At 49.5% G+C, this 14876-nt stretch overlaps 1 protein-coding gene and 1 long non-coding RNA gene across 3 annotated transcripts in view; one reads left to right on the forward strand and one right to left on the reverse strand.

Annotated features, from left to right (window-relative positions):
- The window catches only part of LOC135921904 (peptide transporter family 1-like), a 785940-nt gene that overhangs the window by 521021 nt on the left and 250043 nt on the right, over window positions 1–14876 (reverse strand). The window lies entirely within an intron of this gene.
- Window positions 9994–14876, forward strand: part of LOC135921914 (uncharacterized) — a 144848-nt gene continuing 139965 nt past the window's right edge. The window contains exon 1 of the long non-coding RNA XR_010570676.1: window positions 9994–10147. This is a non-coding gene — a long non-coding RNA (uncharacterized lncRNA). The remainder of the gene's footprint in view (window positions 10148–14876) is intronic.

The following is a 14876-nucleotide window of genomic DNA, read 5'->3' on the forward strand; positions in this document are numbered from 1 at the left end:
ACTGAACAAGCTCCTCGTCCCAGCGTCTGCACGCGCAGTCAGCGTTGCGGATGCCGGTACTGTGCCTATCATCGGCATGTGTACGGCACGCGTCAGCATCGTCGGCCGCCACACTCCTGTCCTCTTCACCTTAGTCGCCTCGATTTTCTCTCCGCGCATTCTGCTCTTATTCACTGCTCTTCCAGTACCCTTTGCCTTGAGTTGCTGATGCTCGCAGAACCTTCTGACGCACCCCTCTGCCGCTTACGTCCCACCGGCTTGCTTCGCCTGCCGCCAAAGTCAATAGCCTACATTGAACTGTTGTCTTTCCCACTAATTCCTGATGGCGAGTACCTCGTCACTCCTCTGCCCGACATTCCAATAAAGTATGACGTTACAGTGCCTCACAGTATACTTAATATTACTGGGAACCACACTCGCATGCCTGTCTGTCTCTTTGGATTGGCAAAGAAAATTCTACTGCAAGGTATTTGCCTTGCCACCGTTGATTGTCTCGCCGACCAATACGTGGCAGCGTTATCGACCGATGGTTCTCGCGAGCTTAGCATGCCCCTCGCGCCAGCCTCGGGTGCCGATCCCAACATAAAGAAAATGGTTGCGACGGACATGTCCTCTGCGTAGGCTGAAGAGCTTTGCCAAGTATTATCGTCTTACCGACATATTTTCGACTTCAACGATCGTCCTTTAGGCCAGACGCTCGCGGTCAAGCATCGGATTCTTACTGGCGATGCTACGCCTATTCACCGACGACCGTATCGAGTTTCTGCGTCGGAACGGCGAGTAAGTCAAAACGAAGTCAACAAAATCCTACATAAAAACATCATTGAGCCTTCTTCGAGTTTCTGGGCATCACCTGTGGTGTTGGTTAAGAAAAAGGACGGCAAGTGGCACTTCTGTGTATACCGTCATCTGAACAACATTACTAAGAAGGACGTCTACCCATTCCCACGTATAGACGACGCCCTTGATTGCCTGCACGGTTCCAGCTATTTCTCGTCTATTGATCTTCGTTCGGGATACTGGCAGATTGCTGTTGACGATATGGACAAAGAAAAAACCGCGTTCATCACACCTGATGGCCTATACCAATTTAATGTAAAGCCGTTTAGATTATGCAACGCCCCTGCCGCCTTTGAGCGTATGATGGACTCCTTGCTCCAAGGTTTCAAATGGTCCACATGCCTCTGCTACCTCGACGACATCATCGTCTTCTCGCCAACTTTCGACACTCACCTTGAACGTCTCACAACTATACTTGATGTATTTCGAATAGCGAAGGTGCAGCTTAACTCGTCCAAATGTCGTTTTGGCCACCGACAAATTACTCTTCTGGGCCAGCTCGTTGAGGCTTCCAGAGTACAGCCTGATCCCGACAAAACTGGCACTGTCAGAGAGTTTCCGGTTCCGAAGACAGCCGCAGACGTTCGAAGTTTTGTAGGGCTATGCTCGTACTTTCGTCGTTTTGTTCCAGATTTTGCGACAATTGCTAGACCGGGCCCTAATTAATCTTTTGAAAAAAGGCGTACAATTCTCGTGGGGCACTGGAGAAGCCGCCGCCTTCTCTCGTCTCGTCACTCTCCTAACCACACCACCCGTTCTCGACCACTTCAACCCTGACACCTTTATATTATTGCGTACAGATGCCAGTAGTCATGGCATAGGTGCCGTCTTAGCCCAGCGTCAGCGTGGCCAGGATCGCGTTATTGCTTATGCCAGCCGCCTCCTAGCACCATCTGAGCGCAACTATTCCATTACGGAACGAGAATGCCTTGCGGTTGTCTGGTGTTAGATATGGGGCTGTTTCCTGCCCCTACTTCTATTTCCCCAGACCACATCGAATCGCAGCACAACTAATCGAGAAGCGCAGAAACGCCGAAAGCACATTCCAGAGGAGCGCTCGAGCAAACAAGTTGAAGGCCCCCACTTCGTACGCCACCGGTGGAGCTATTCAATGCTTGGTTCTTCCAGAAAGCGAGGGGATAGCCCGGCACTGTTCCAGGTAACGTGAGTCCCGAAGCCAGACGGCCGCGATGTACCGGGAAGGCCTGGCAGCGTCGCACCGGTCGCCTTTGAAGAAGGCATTTGCAAGCCAGCGGAGCCGTACCTCCGGGAGTAGGTGGGCCCTCGGACGATAGGGCCCAAGCGTCCCCCCTTGTCCACCTTTGAAGAGCGCATTGCAAATCAGCAAGGCAAGACCGCAGGGAGCCGCCGAGTGTGACAGCGCCGCACGGGCGCCTACCATTGGCCGAAAATGGCGTCATCTGAGCAGACTCTCCCATTGGCCGAACATGACGCGACTTCCAGTCCTCGAAGGGTTTAAAAGAAGCATTCCCTGATTCACCTTTCTCGAACTTCTTGCGACGGGCCGCAGCGTCCGAGTTGCTGCCGGCCCGTAATGACTGTACGACTGCTACTTAACTCTCACCTCTCTGTATATAATGTAAAATAAACCTTCCCAAGTGTGTTTTCATCCCGAAGTCCGTCCTTCAACCCCTACATCTGGTTGGCAGCGATGAGATCGCCTCCGAATGCAACAGTTAGTGGCAGCGCTACGGATCAACCTTCGTCGAGAGAGATCCTAAGGAACCGGGAAGAGCGAAGAATAGAGAGCCTTCGTCGAAAGAGGTCCGAAGAAACTGGGAGTAGCGAAGAAGAGCGAGCCTTCGACCCAGGGAGTCCGAAGGAACCGGGAACAGCGGACAAATGAACCGGATGGCAGGGTGCTGGAACCGTAAGTGAGCGCGTGGTTTTTTTTTCCTTTTGATTCGCAAGACTCAAATGTTGTGTGTTCATTTTGATAGTTCTGGGAATCGGGAGTTTGTTGCATTGTGTGTTTGCACAAATTAAGGAAAACAGTTCTAACCACCTGTCGGGGCAGCTGCCATGGATCTTAGAAGGTTGACGAGGTTAGACTTGTTGTTGGTGTGCGACGATTTGGGAGTTGAGGCGGACGAACGGATGAAAACGCCAGCTATCATAAAGGCGATTCAAGATAGTGGCAATGATGATAAAAGCATTGAGCTTGCTTGGGAGGTGATACAAGAACCACGGGAGCGTGAGCGTCGTGAACGTGTCCGTGAGCGTCGTGAACGTAAGAGTGAGCGTAAGCGTGAAGAACGCGAGAATGAACGGAAGCGTGAGCTTCAAGAACTTACTCTTAGGTGTGAGCGTCACGAACGTGAGTATCAAGAACGTAAGCGTGAGCGTGAGCAAAAGTATGAGAGAGAGAAGGCAGCACTGATCAAATAGATACAGTATTGTGATCAGTTAATGGCACAGAGACTACGGCTGTCTGAGAATTCTGTAGGTAGTACAGAGCGAAAGAATGAGGCAGCATCGAGCGGATTTTCGCCAAAAGCCGACGAAAAGAGTAGTGCCTGTGAGATTGGCTGCAGATTCATAAGTGAAGGGAAAAGGCTAGCTGCTAACGATGCCTTAGTGGCAACAGAGGCCGTTAAAGGCCGCAAGGAGAGCGACGAGGTGCTGTGCCAACAGATGACTGTAGAGACAGCTAGGCCAGCTGCGAACAAATTGGCACAGTTATCGCGCGTGTGCGCCGCTTGTAATGTTAGCGAGGTTGCTAGCGAAGAAAAGGGTACTGCTGACCCGACAGACGCGAGCACCCATGTAGAGCCAGATCTGCGTGCAGAAGTGAAGTGCTAACTGGACGATGCAGTTGAGAGTAGTTCTCGGAATGGCGAGCTCCGTAGTTCACGAGAGAACAACTGCATTGTTCAGGGATCGGTGCAGCTGTCCGCCAGTCTAGATAGCCTAGATAGGGATGATTCAGTTATTAATCATTCGGACTGTGCGCGTGAGACAGCGATCGATACCGACGGGCTGTGTGCCGATGCACAGCGTGAGCTGGGCAATGTAGTAGAGGGCAGTTCGCATGAGTGCCAGTTGCATAACTCGAGTAAAGCTTGCTGCATTGTGCCAGAGTCGGTTGAGCTGTCCGCCAGTCGAGGCAAAGTGAGAGTAGATTTAAATGTAAATCACTCAGACTGTGCGGGTAAGAGACCGGTCCGGGCCGACGAAATGTGTACCGGCCAGCACGAGGCACGAGAAGGCGACATAAAAGCGAGTCCAAAGAGAAAGCGCCGTAAAAAAAAGCGCGGTAAAGACCGAAAGACGGTAACTAATGTAGCGCCGCCAAAGATGGCGAGAAACCCAAAAGGGCAGGGCGCGCGGAATAAGGTGCGGTCGTCACGGACGATGTTGACGCTTCCAAAACGCTCGAGCCACCGGTCAAAGAGGGACCGCGAAGCATGTTCTGCACGGACGCGGACAAAGGGCACGGGGCAGTTAAACTCCTCGTCGTTCCGTAGTTCTTTTCAAAGCTCAGCGTGCAGTATGAAGAATCGCAAGGTGGCAGGACGAGACCAGGTGGGGAGTAGCGACGCGGTCAATCGAGTTTGTGAGGAAAGCGGGGCGCCAGGACGCAAATTGGTAGGAGACCGTGACGTCTTGGGGGAGCTGATAGTGAGTCAGCCCTTTTGTTGTTCCTCGATAGCCAGAGTAGCTTTCAAACCGCGACCACCTCGGGTACGGCTGAAAGTGTGAGTCAGACGTAAACGTTTGGAACGGGAGGCAAACAGAGCTTCCGTGGAAGTAAAACGTTCTGTTTTGTTGTATTTTTGAGCACTTGGTAATTTTCGCGATGTAAGTTCCTTTCAATATGTAAGGTATGAGCTCTGTTTATGTTTTGTTTGAGAAGCTCAAGATTTGAAAGAGGCGTTTTTTTTGTAAACATGTAGTATCGCGAGGTGTTCATTAATAAGTAGATAGGCTTTCTTTTTTTGTGTGTGTGTGTGCAAGTAACCTGAGTGTCAAGGTTATTGTTGAGATGCCTATCGTAACACGCGTGTGTTTTAGTTGACCTTCTTTTTTTTATAAGCGGTTTTTTATTTTCTAAGGTTAACCGCGTAGGTTTTCAGTAAGTGCATAATTTGCATTGAGAAGCGTCCTTAGTTCCATTAGCGCGTGTCCTGTGTGGACGGAAGGAAGCAGATTTATGACTGGGTTGCTCGTGTGTGTTGAGGGCAGCCGTATTCTGACTTCTTTGATAAGTATGCGTGGAACGAGTTATTAAATGACGCATTATTTTAAGGGTTCTGCGGAGTGTGTAAGTCCCGCAAGTTTAATTGTTCGTTTAAGTCACGTGTCCTGTAGGACTTTCAGGGAAGAAACGGGAGTAAGCGTAAATGAAAAGTTTGTCTACAACGCAAGTACGCGTTCTGTTTAGTGACCACAAGGTTAGTGCGCTTGTGATTACGTACTTGTGAGGTTGACCAGATTGTTCAGTGGCACCAATACGTGCGATAAGTACACCACTGCGACAGATTGGAAACATGCTGTTCGTGTAGTTAGGCCACTTAAATTATGTTTGGCTGTTTTCATTTGTTGTTTGCAACGTCAACGACCCTTTGTTTTGCTACAACAATAGTACTCTGGTCTTGTCGGCATTCGAGGAGAAATGGATAGCGGTTTGGAAGGGTGGTTGGAACTGCTTTGTCAAAATTGGGGAACTAAAAAATCAGGGTTGATTTTGACTCAGTAATAGCCTGGCGAGTCAGGGGTGAAGAGCCTGCACTTACACGTGGTGCAGCGCTGTGTTGTTTTGTTTGTTTGACATACGTTCTCCAGGGCCCAGGATCCCGAAGTTTGTCAAACGAGGCTCGACACCAATACCCTGCAGGTTCTTTCAGCGTTAACTCATGGCCAGCGAATTGAGTTCACCGGCCATTCAGAACAACCGGGGCGAGGACGAGCTGTTAGATACGGGGCTGTTTCCTGCGCCTACTTCGTTGTTCCCCAGACCACATCGAATCGCAGCACAACTAATTGAGAAGCGCAAAAACGCGGAAAGTACATTCCAGAGGAGCGCTCCAGCAAACAAGTTGAAGGCCCCCACTTCGTACGCCGCCGGTGGAGCTACTCAATGCTTGGCTCTTCCAGAAACCGAGGGGATAGCCCGGCACTGTTCCAGGTAACGTGAGTCCCGAAGCCAGACGGCCGTGATGTACCGGGAAGGCCTGGCAGCGTCGCACCGGTCGCCTTTGAAGAAGGCATTTGCAAGCCAGCGGAGCCGTACCGAGGGGAGTAGGTGGGCCCTCGGACAATGGGGCCCAAGCGTCCCCCCTTGTCCGCCTTTGAAGAGCGCATTGCAAGTCAGCAAGGCAAGACCGCAGGGAGCCGCCGAGTGTGACAGCGCCGCACGGGCGCCGACCATTGGCCGAAAATGGCGTCATCTGAGCGGACTCTCCCATTGGCCGAACATGACGCGACTTCCAGTCCTCGAAGGGTTTAAAAGAAGCATTCCAGAGATTCCAGAGCATTCCCTGATTCACCTCTCACGAACTTCTTGCGACGGGCCGCAGCGTCCGAGTTGCTGCCGGCCCGTAATGACTGTACGACTGTTACTTGACTCTCACATCTCTGTACATAATGTAAAATAAACCTTCCCAAGTGTGTTTTCATCCCGAAGTCCGTCCTTCAACTCCTACACTGGGCGGTTGCGAAGTTCCGTCGTTACCTTTACGGTCGCCCTTTTTCCGTAGTCACTGACCACCATGCTCTGTGCTGGCTCTCATCGCTAAAGGATCCTACAGGTCGGATTGGTCAATGGGCTTTGAGGCTACAAAAATTTTCATATTCGCTGGTATACAAGTCTGGCCGCCTGCACCAAGACGCTGACAGCTTGTCGCGATACCCTGTTGACTACTCTGACGCCTCCAATATTGCCAGTGTTTCTTGCGTATTCTTTGTGTCGCAGCTGCTTCATTTCGCCGACGAGCAACGCCGTGACGCCTACATCAACGCACTCATCGACCGTTTTGAACACTCTCCGGCGGACGCCACTCTACGCCTCTTCATCCTCCGCGACGGTGCTCTGTACCGTCGTAACCTTCATCCGGACGGCTCTGAGTTCCTACTTGTCACACCTAAACACCTCCGCTCAACCGTTCTACACGCGCTCCACGACGCACCAACGGCAGGACATCTCGGCGTATCTCGATCCTATGACTGTGTACGTCGCCGTTTTTTCTGGCCGGGCCGTGCCCGTTCCGTACGACGTTACGTCGCCGCTTGTGAACTTTGCCAACGACGCAAGAAGCCTTTCCAGCTCCCCGCTGGTTACCTGCAGCCGCTCGACATCCCTGCCGAGCCCTTTCATCGTGTCGGCTTAGACTTTCTCGGCCCATTTCCGGAATCTACATCAGGAAACAAGTGGGTTGCAGTCGCGGCGGACTACGCGACCCGCTACGCCGTAACCCGTGCTCTTCCGACCAGTTGCGCAACTGATGTTGCTGACTTCCTCCTACGTGATAGCAATTGACGCGGAGCACCATGCTTCAAAATGATAACAGACCATGGCCGTTCGTTTTTGGCCAAACTCATCGACGACATCATGCGTGCCAGCTCAATACGGCATTAATTTACCACTTCCTACCACCCCCAAACTAACGGCCTCACTAAGCGCTTGAACCGCACCGTTACAGAAATGCTATCCAAATACGTTGCCGACGACCACCGTGACTGGGACCTGGCTCTACCTTATATTACTTCTGCATACAACTCTTCCCGTCTCGAAACTGCTGGCTTTTCCCCGTTTTACCTCTTGTATAGCCGCGTACCAACGCTACCACTGGACACTGTGCTTCCGTCCGCCACAGCTTCAACTAGCGATTATGCCCGTGATGCAATCGCCCATGCTGACCATGCTCGCCAACTTGCACGCGCTCGTCTACAAGTGTCTAAAGACAAGCAGAAGCAACGCTATGACCTCCGTCACCGTGATGTCCATTTTGTGCCCAGCAGCTTCGTGTTGCTTTGGTCACCATCGCGTAAAGTTGGCCTTTGTGAAAAACTGATTTCTTGTTACACAGGCTCATATCGCGTGCTCCACAAAGTGACCGATATCACCTATAAAATCGTTCTAGCTCCGCCCAGTACGTCCTCCACTGTGACAATCAGTGACATTGTCCACGTCGCCCGACTCAAGCCCTACAACTCTCCAAGCGTCTTGGATATTTAACAGCACCATGGCGGTGCTTTTGCCGCCAGGGGGTGTAGTATTACGATATCATCGAGAGATGCTCAAGAGACGAGCCGCCGCGAGAACGACGATGAAGTTGGGCGGTGAGCTTGGCGCGAGCGAGTGTCGGCCTGGCTGCCTGGCTCCAGTGTAGATAGCCTGCAAATAGCTACTTCGGTCTGTGTCTTTCCACACGCAACAATATGCATGAAAATCAGATGGTATTGATACTCAGCAGGAAGAAGGTAACTTATCATTACTAATGAATCATTTTCTTTTGCTGAAAGACTCGTTGCTGTTGTCCTGCTGGAGTTGAGAAGAGGTCTGCTGTCTGAAATGGATCCATCCTTCTGGAGTTATCGCAGTATTGTTGCTCTCAGAGTGAGTGGATTTTTTTCTCTCATCATGTTGCTACCTGAATCATGACTGTCTACGTAGTTGTGTAGGTTATCACTGTTAGTGACGTTGGAGTGCTGGTGGACAAGCACCCCTTCATTATTGCTACACATATGACACAGTGCAGCTGTGGCAGTATGCAAAGGTGCTAAGATATCAGCCAAATTAGGTTCTCTTAGTTAATACGTTATTATACTGACCTCACTGGATTGTGGTCTAGCAGGCAAAATGCTAAACAAGGGGCCAGTTTCAATGCACAGGTCCGGCGCCTATTAGAAGCAGGTTATCCTAGCACAGCAGTGGCCACTGTGACTCAACGCCTAAAGAAGTCGATTTCGAGGGGGATGGACGTGATTACAGGAAGCAGTAATAGCAAGAAAAGAGTAGTGGCTATTCCTTACATTCATTCAGTATAGCACAGGCTTAAAATAGTTGCAAGTAAATAAGGTAGTAAAGCTCCCAATGAGCTAGGAAAGATATGCGCTGTCATGCAGAGAAAAAGGAGCAGGAGAATAATTTGTCCAGTGAAGCACATCAAGAAATATTTTACTGACTGTCGTATGGGTGGGGTATATAAAGTTCCCTTTACCTATCGCCATTTCTACGTAAGACAAACGGGGCGGTGTATCGCTCGAGGCTATTGGAACATACAAGGTCGTTAACCGGTGGATCGCCATCTAGTCTTTCCTTACATTGCCAAGATTGTAACTTCACTCCTGAGTTAGATGAATGCGCGATATTGTACAGGCACATGAATGAAGATACGCGTCTTATGGTCGAGGCTTGGCATATCAATGATGGTGGAAGTGTGTGCGTGAGTCAGTCTTCGATGATCTTACTTAAGGAAGAGATCAAGTGCCTTAACAATTATCTCTCACGTAGACCGGAACATGTCCCTGATTGACACGTGGTGCTAACATTCTAGAGCATGCGCAGATGACTTTTGTGTCGTCTTTCTTTTTTCGCCTCAGTGCTACCTTCAGTTGATAGTCGACATTCGTGCTGTCCACTTCTCTTGTGTACGTGTCTCCACGCCTTACGCCATTTTTGCATTATGAATGCTTACAAACTAGCTCAGCTTTCTGTCGTTTTAAGCTTGTAGTGACTACAGCTTGTTGAAAAACAACTGTAACTGCCATATTATATGTAACTACTAGTGCCGAGGCATTGGCAACAGCAACGGTTAGGGTACACTGGTTTACTCTGGAGTGTGAGTCCTCCAGAAAATAAAGCTTTTTCCTCCTCCTCCTCCTCCTCCTCTACGAGATTGAAACATAGAGAAACAAATTCAACAAGAGGGGACACCCGCTGAAAACTGGCAACGGTAAGCAGGTCACGCCTAGTGCCAACCCGATCCGTTAGTTGACGCGAGCATCGGAAAAAAAGAATGTGAAATTAACTTAGACATTTTATTTTTTTTTTCATTCTTTCCACCTAAAACTAAAAACGTTTTGCGTATCAATGAACTTATGCTTAGTGAGCTATTTTTCTTGCGTCCCCTAGCAACAAGCTAGCGGCACGCCAGACGCGCCATATGCATGCGTCATTCGCCAGACATGCCACCCGAGCGAGCGAGGCCGGCTGCGCATGTGAAGCTCGCGTGCTCGGCGACCCGTCTGTTTTGGATGTAGCTCGTTTGTCGGGCTCCTGGCGTTCTCTTGTGTTCCGTGCGCATTTCGACAGGGCACAGCTGCACTACTGGACTACAGCAAGGTGAGGAATTTTGCTTGACAGTCTGCGACGCACGTCAAGTGCATTTAGGCTTACTGCACAAAACAACCTATATAGTGACGCATTTATCGAAAAACAGCTCCGCCGTCCAGGCCTCGTTAACGTGAGTTAATTACTCGTACTGAGAGATGTTTGCGACGCTTTCTACGAGCCCAAGCATTATAACTTATTTCGGTAGTTTTTGCGCACGCTCACCGCACCTGGCTTTGAGACGGAAAGCACCTCGGCCGGGTGACGCAGTTTCGCGGGTGCTGAGTCTTACTGGCACAAGTTTGGGCGCTTTCTCTGACCATAGACATTATTGTAACTAATTTTGTTACAGTTTGGGTTACTTTGCAAGCACAGTGGGCGCGCTCGGCGTAGAGGCGCAGTTAGCGAAAAGCAGCTCGGCTGTGTGCCGCAGTTAGTTCCGCGTGTACTGAATCTTCCTGGGAGAAGGTCGTGACGCATTCTCTGACCCCGAAAATTATTGTAATTGATCTCGTAACTTTTTCTAACACTTGTGAGGCATGCTCGCCGCGCCTGGGGTTGTGAAGCTGTTAGCCAAAAAAAGCAAGCCAACCGTGGTGACTTAGTTTTGCGTGTACTGAATTTTAGTGGTACAAGCTTGTGACGCGTTTTATGGCCCTGCAACAACATCAACCTTATTTCGGTACTCACGCTTGTCAAAAACGCGACGAGCGATTGCCAAGAGTGATAACACGAGAGCGTATTGCTTGCGCCGGCAGGATGCGTAAACGATAACGCCGGGAAGCTCAAGAACATGGGTGCTATGCAGGATGCGCCGAGTTTGGCGAAACTCGGGATCTTCACGAGCTCTGGCGACACCCCAAGATGAAAGCACGAATGGTACCGAGACACAGTTTATCTTTCGACAAGCTTCCAGTTTCATTGGTTTATTTAGATTCCCTCTGGCTGGCTATCATTCCTTGGGCGTTGCCTTTCGGGCGGTCGACAAACTGGGGCTCACGTGATCACACCGTCGGTGCATGGTCGTGCCTTCTTTCACTTGTTTGTCATTCCACCGAGTGCATTACATGCACAAGCGAGTTATAAAACAAACGCATTTAGTACAATATTATTAGTTAGTTTAACGTGGTTTAGAAGCATTTTAAAGCTTACAACATGTACACTGAATGTGCATTAGACTAATTTGTAATTTAGTACGCTTCGAATTATACCACGAGGGAACGCTGTGGTGGCGTCATCACATCCATTCGCCGGGCGAGCATGGCGGCTAAACATCGAAGAGGCAAACTCGTACAACGAAGAGGCACTGCAAACTCGTACAGTACAACGAGCTTGCAGTGCGCGACGTAGTGATAAGGCTCGACGATGACCACCATTTCTTGGATAGTTCTGTTCCTCCGTCAGCAATCTTTCCGTGCACCCCGTAAGACTGCGAATAGGTTTGGCGATTTTACAGATCGCAACGCGCACCTACTGTTCACGACGCAGTGCTGAACAAACAACTTGTCCGGTGCTGCTTCTGCGCCGAGTTCCTCCACTCTGCGTGACAGCGAGCGTCACGCATATTACATAGCGTGTGCAAAAGGATGACATCCTATATAGCTACGATGCGACAAGGAGATGGTACCGACGATGGATCTCGCTACCAACACAGTGAAGGAGACATCGAAAAACTGCAGATTTCTACTGTTTCATATTTAGGATAATAAGAGTGCACGGATTAGCATATCCAGCTTTCCTGGACACGTAACAACTAGCGCCCCAAGCGGCCCCGGCACGAAGCTAGCGCGTTTTTAATGGAATGAGCGGGTTTTTCGCGAATAACAAAAGCTGCAGGTCGATTATCAAAAAAAAAAACCCAGGCGACAGACGTGTTCTGGAAGACAATCCAAACGAGCCAAATGCAGTGATCACTCTATGGCACGTAAGAATTTTGTTCCCACAGCGGCTAAAGATTTAGCAATGGAAGCCTATGGAAACGACGAAAATTTGTACTCCATTTTCGAGGCAAGAACCGTGGCTGTGATTACACTACGGCTTCTATCGTAATACGCAGTGCAGCGTATGTAGTCCGGAGACTCAGCTTTCGATTGATGCCTAGCTCGGGTCTCCACACATGGCGTAACACTGTTCCCAAAAGCGTTTTTTGTAACACTGTCGTGAAAATTCACGTGGTATCTATAAAAAGATGTTCGTACCATTGCGCGAACCCTCGGAAGCCGTGCCCGAGTGGTAGAATTGCGCGCACCTTTAGTCACGCTTCGCGGTGGCCGCGGTTCGATTCTCGCTTCGGACTTTTTTTTTCCGCATAGGACTTAGTTCTGTAGTCTCTCACTAGAAGGAAGAAACACAAAACCCAACATTTGCTTTCGGTTCTGGTTTTTCAGCGGCGCAGTTTTTTTTTTTTTTTTTACAGCCGCATAGGACTTACTTTCATAGTCTCCCACCAGATGGAGGAAACACAAAACTCATGATTTGCTTTCGGTTCTGGTTTTCCAGTCGTTCTCTTGAAATATTATGTTTTCTATTTTTCCTTCCTAAAACACAGCAATGTCGTGTTCATTTGTTAAGTCATCGCATTTATGAAGGTTTTATTCCTTGGACATCATAACTAGAAGCTTGCGCAAAGCTTTGTGCTATGCAAAAAAAAAAAGCTTTTGTGCTTTGTAGCGTGGAACCTGGGAGAACAAAATGGCAATTCTTATTGCGTCCTTCTGGAAGGTGCGTTTTCTTCGACTTTCCCCTGTCCTTAATGGCACATAGTCCGAGCGAATGAGGTCCACCTCGGCCACAATGCCACCCAGTGGCCAGTGCCATTCCTATGCAACATTCGTGCGGAACAAAGTGTCTGCTAAGCTGAGTCGCTACCCGAACGTTAATTATTTCTAAAGATTCATCCAATTAAGAAATGCACCAAATAGGAGAAGATGTACAGCGTGTGGATTAATAGCTACTGGTAATGTGTTCCCTACAGCCAAGTGATATGAATCCGTAGGTGTGGCCGTAAAAAACAATTTGAATAAATGTCCCGTGCTGTGTCTGCCCCGGTCGCTCTACAGAGAAGCTAGCTTGGCTAGCCGTCAGTATTTAGGATCAACATATGGCGTCGCTCGTTGGGTGCAGTTGCTTTTAATGCGAAGCATTCTTGGGTGAGTGCCCCAGTGATCTGGTAGCAAAATCGTGCGAAATCGTGTCTGTAACGCCAAAAAACTTGACGCATTTCCCATATGAATACATAGGTCTTTATAAAAAGGAGTGGGGTGGCCAACTTGAAATTGGAAGTGGCCTATGCATACATTTGGCCGTGATACAGGGATTGGTCAAGTTGAATGTGGTAGTGATATGGGAGTGGCCTAACCTAAATTTGGGGTGAAATGGTAGTGAGCCAAGCTGAATGTGAGGCTGATATGGGGGTGGCTCAACCTAAATTTGAGGTGATATAGGGGTGGGTAAGCCTAAGTTTGGGGTAATATGGGTGGTGGGCCATCCTGGATTTGGGGAGGATACGGGGGTGGGAGAACCTAAATTTGGGAGGAATATGAGGGGTGGACCACCCTAACCATGGGGCAGATATGGGGCTGGGCGAAGCTGAATCGGGGGCGATACGGGGGTGGGCTAACCTAAATGTGGGAGTGATTTGCGGTGGGCCATCCTAAATTTGAGGTGATAGAGGGGTGGGCTAGGCTAAGTTTGGGGCTGATATGGGGGTGGGCCAACCTAAATTTTGGGCTGACATGGGGACGGGCTAACCGAACCATGGGGGTGATGCGCGGCTGGGCCAAGCTGAATTGGAGGGTAAAATATGGGTGGACTAACCTTAGTTGGTGGGCGATTTGCGGTGGGCCATCCTAAATTTGAGGTGATCGAGGGGTGGGCCAGCGTTAGTTTGGGGCTGATATGGGGATGGGCCAACCTAGATTTTCGGGTGGTATTGGAGTGGGCCAATCTAAATTTGGTGGTGTTGTGGAGGCGGGCCAATCTGTATTTAGGGGTGATATGGGATTGGTCCTACCTAAATGTGGGAGCAATCTCGGGGTCGGCCAATCTGAATTTGGGGGCGATATGGGGGTGGGCCAACCTAAATTTTGGGGTGCGTCGGCTCGAAATTTGGAGGACGATTTATGTAAATTCGTCTGTGGACCAACTTGAAAATTAGGGGTGGCCCAATTAAAATTCGGGGTTGAGCCAACTTGAAGTTTAAGGCTGGGCAAAAAGAAAATCGGGCGTGGCTGACTTAAAACTTGAGGGTGGGCCAATTTAAATTTGAGGGTGTGCCAACTTGAAATTTGGGGGTGGGCCTACTTAATGTTTGGGGTGGGCCAATTGAAATTTGGTGGCCTGTTTACGAATAGTTAGACAGCACCAGTGGTGTTTCTGCATATTTTTCATCATCGCAAAGTACGTACATCAATAATTGTTACCTATATCCCTCAAGGTGAGCTACCACTCGAGCCTTCCCAGCCCACTGAGCTAATGATGTCACGGGAGTGCTCTCATCGTGACGACTGCGACGTTCAATGTGGAGATCCACAAAAACAAATCGCAGACCAAGCTGACCATTTTTACACCAATGACATCGCTAACACTACTCGCTCGTGCTAGACGCAACACAAGCTTACAACGATCATAATTCAACTTTCAATCGCACGCTAGTCGGCACGTTCTTAGTGCAGAATTTCGTCAATCATCTGGATAGAAACCATGCTGGGTGTTTTACTGTTATGTTGGGCCGTTTTTCACG

The sequence above is a fragment of the Dermacentor albipictus genome, chromosome 1 (assembly GCF_038994185.2).
Source record: "Dermacentor albipictus isolate Rhodes 1998 colony chromosome 1, USDA_Dalb.pri_finalv2, whole genome shotgun sequence".
NCBI classification, from domain to species: Eukaryota; Metazoa; Arthropoda; class Arachnida; order Ixodida; family Ixodidae; genus Dermacentor; species Dermacentor albipictus.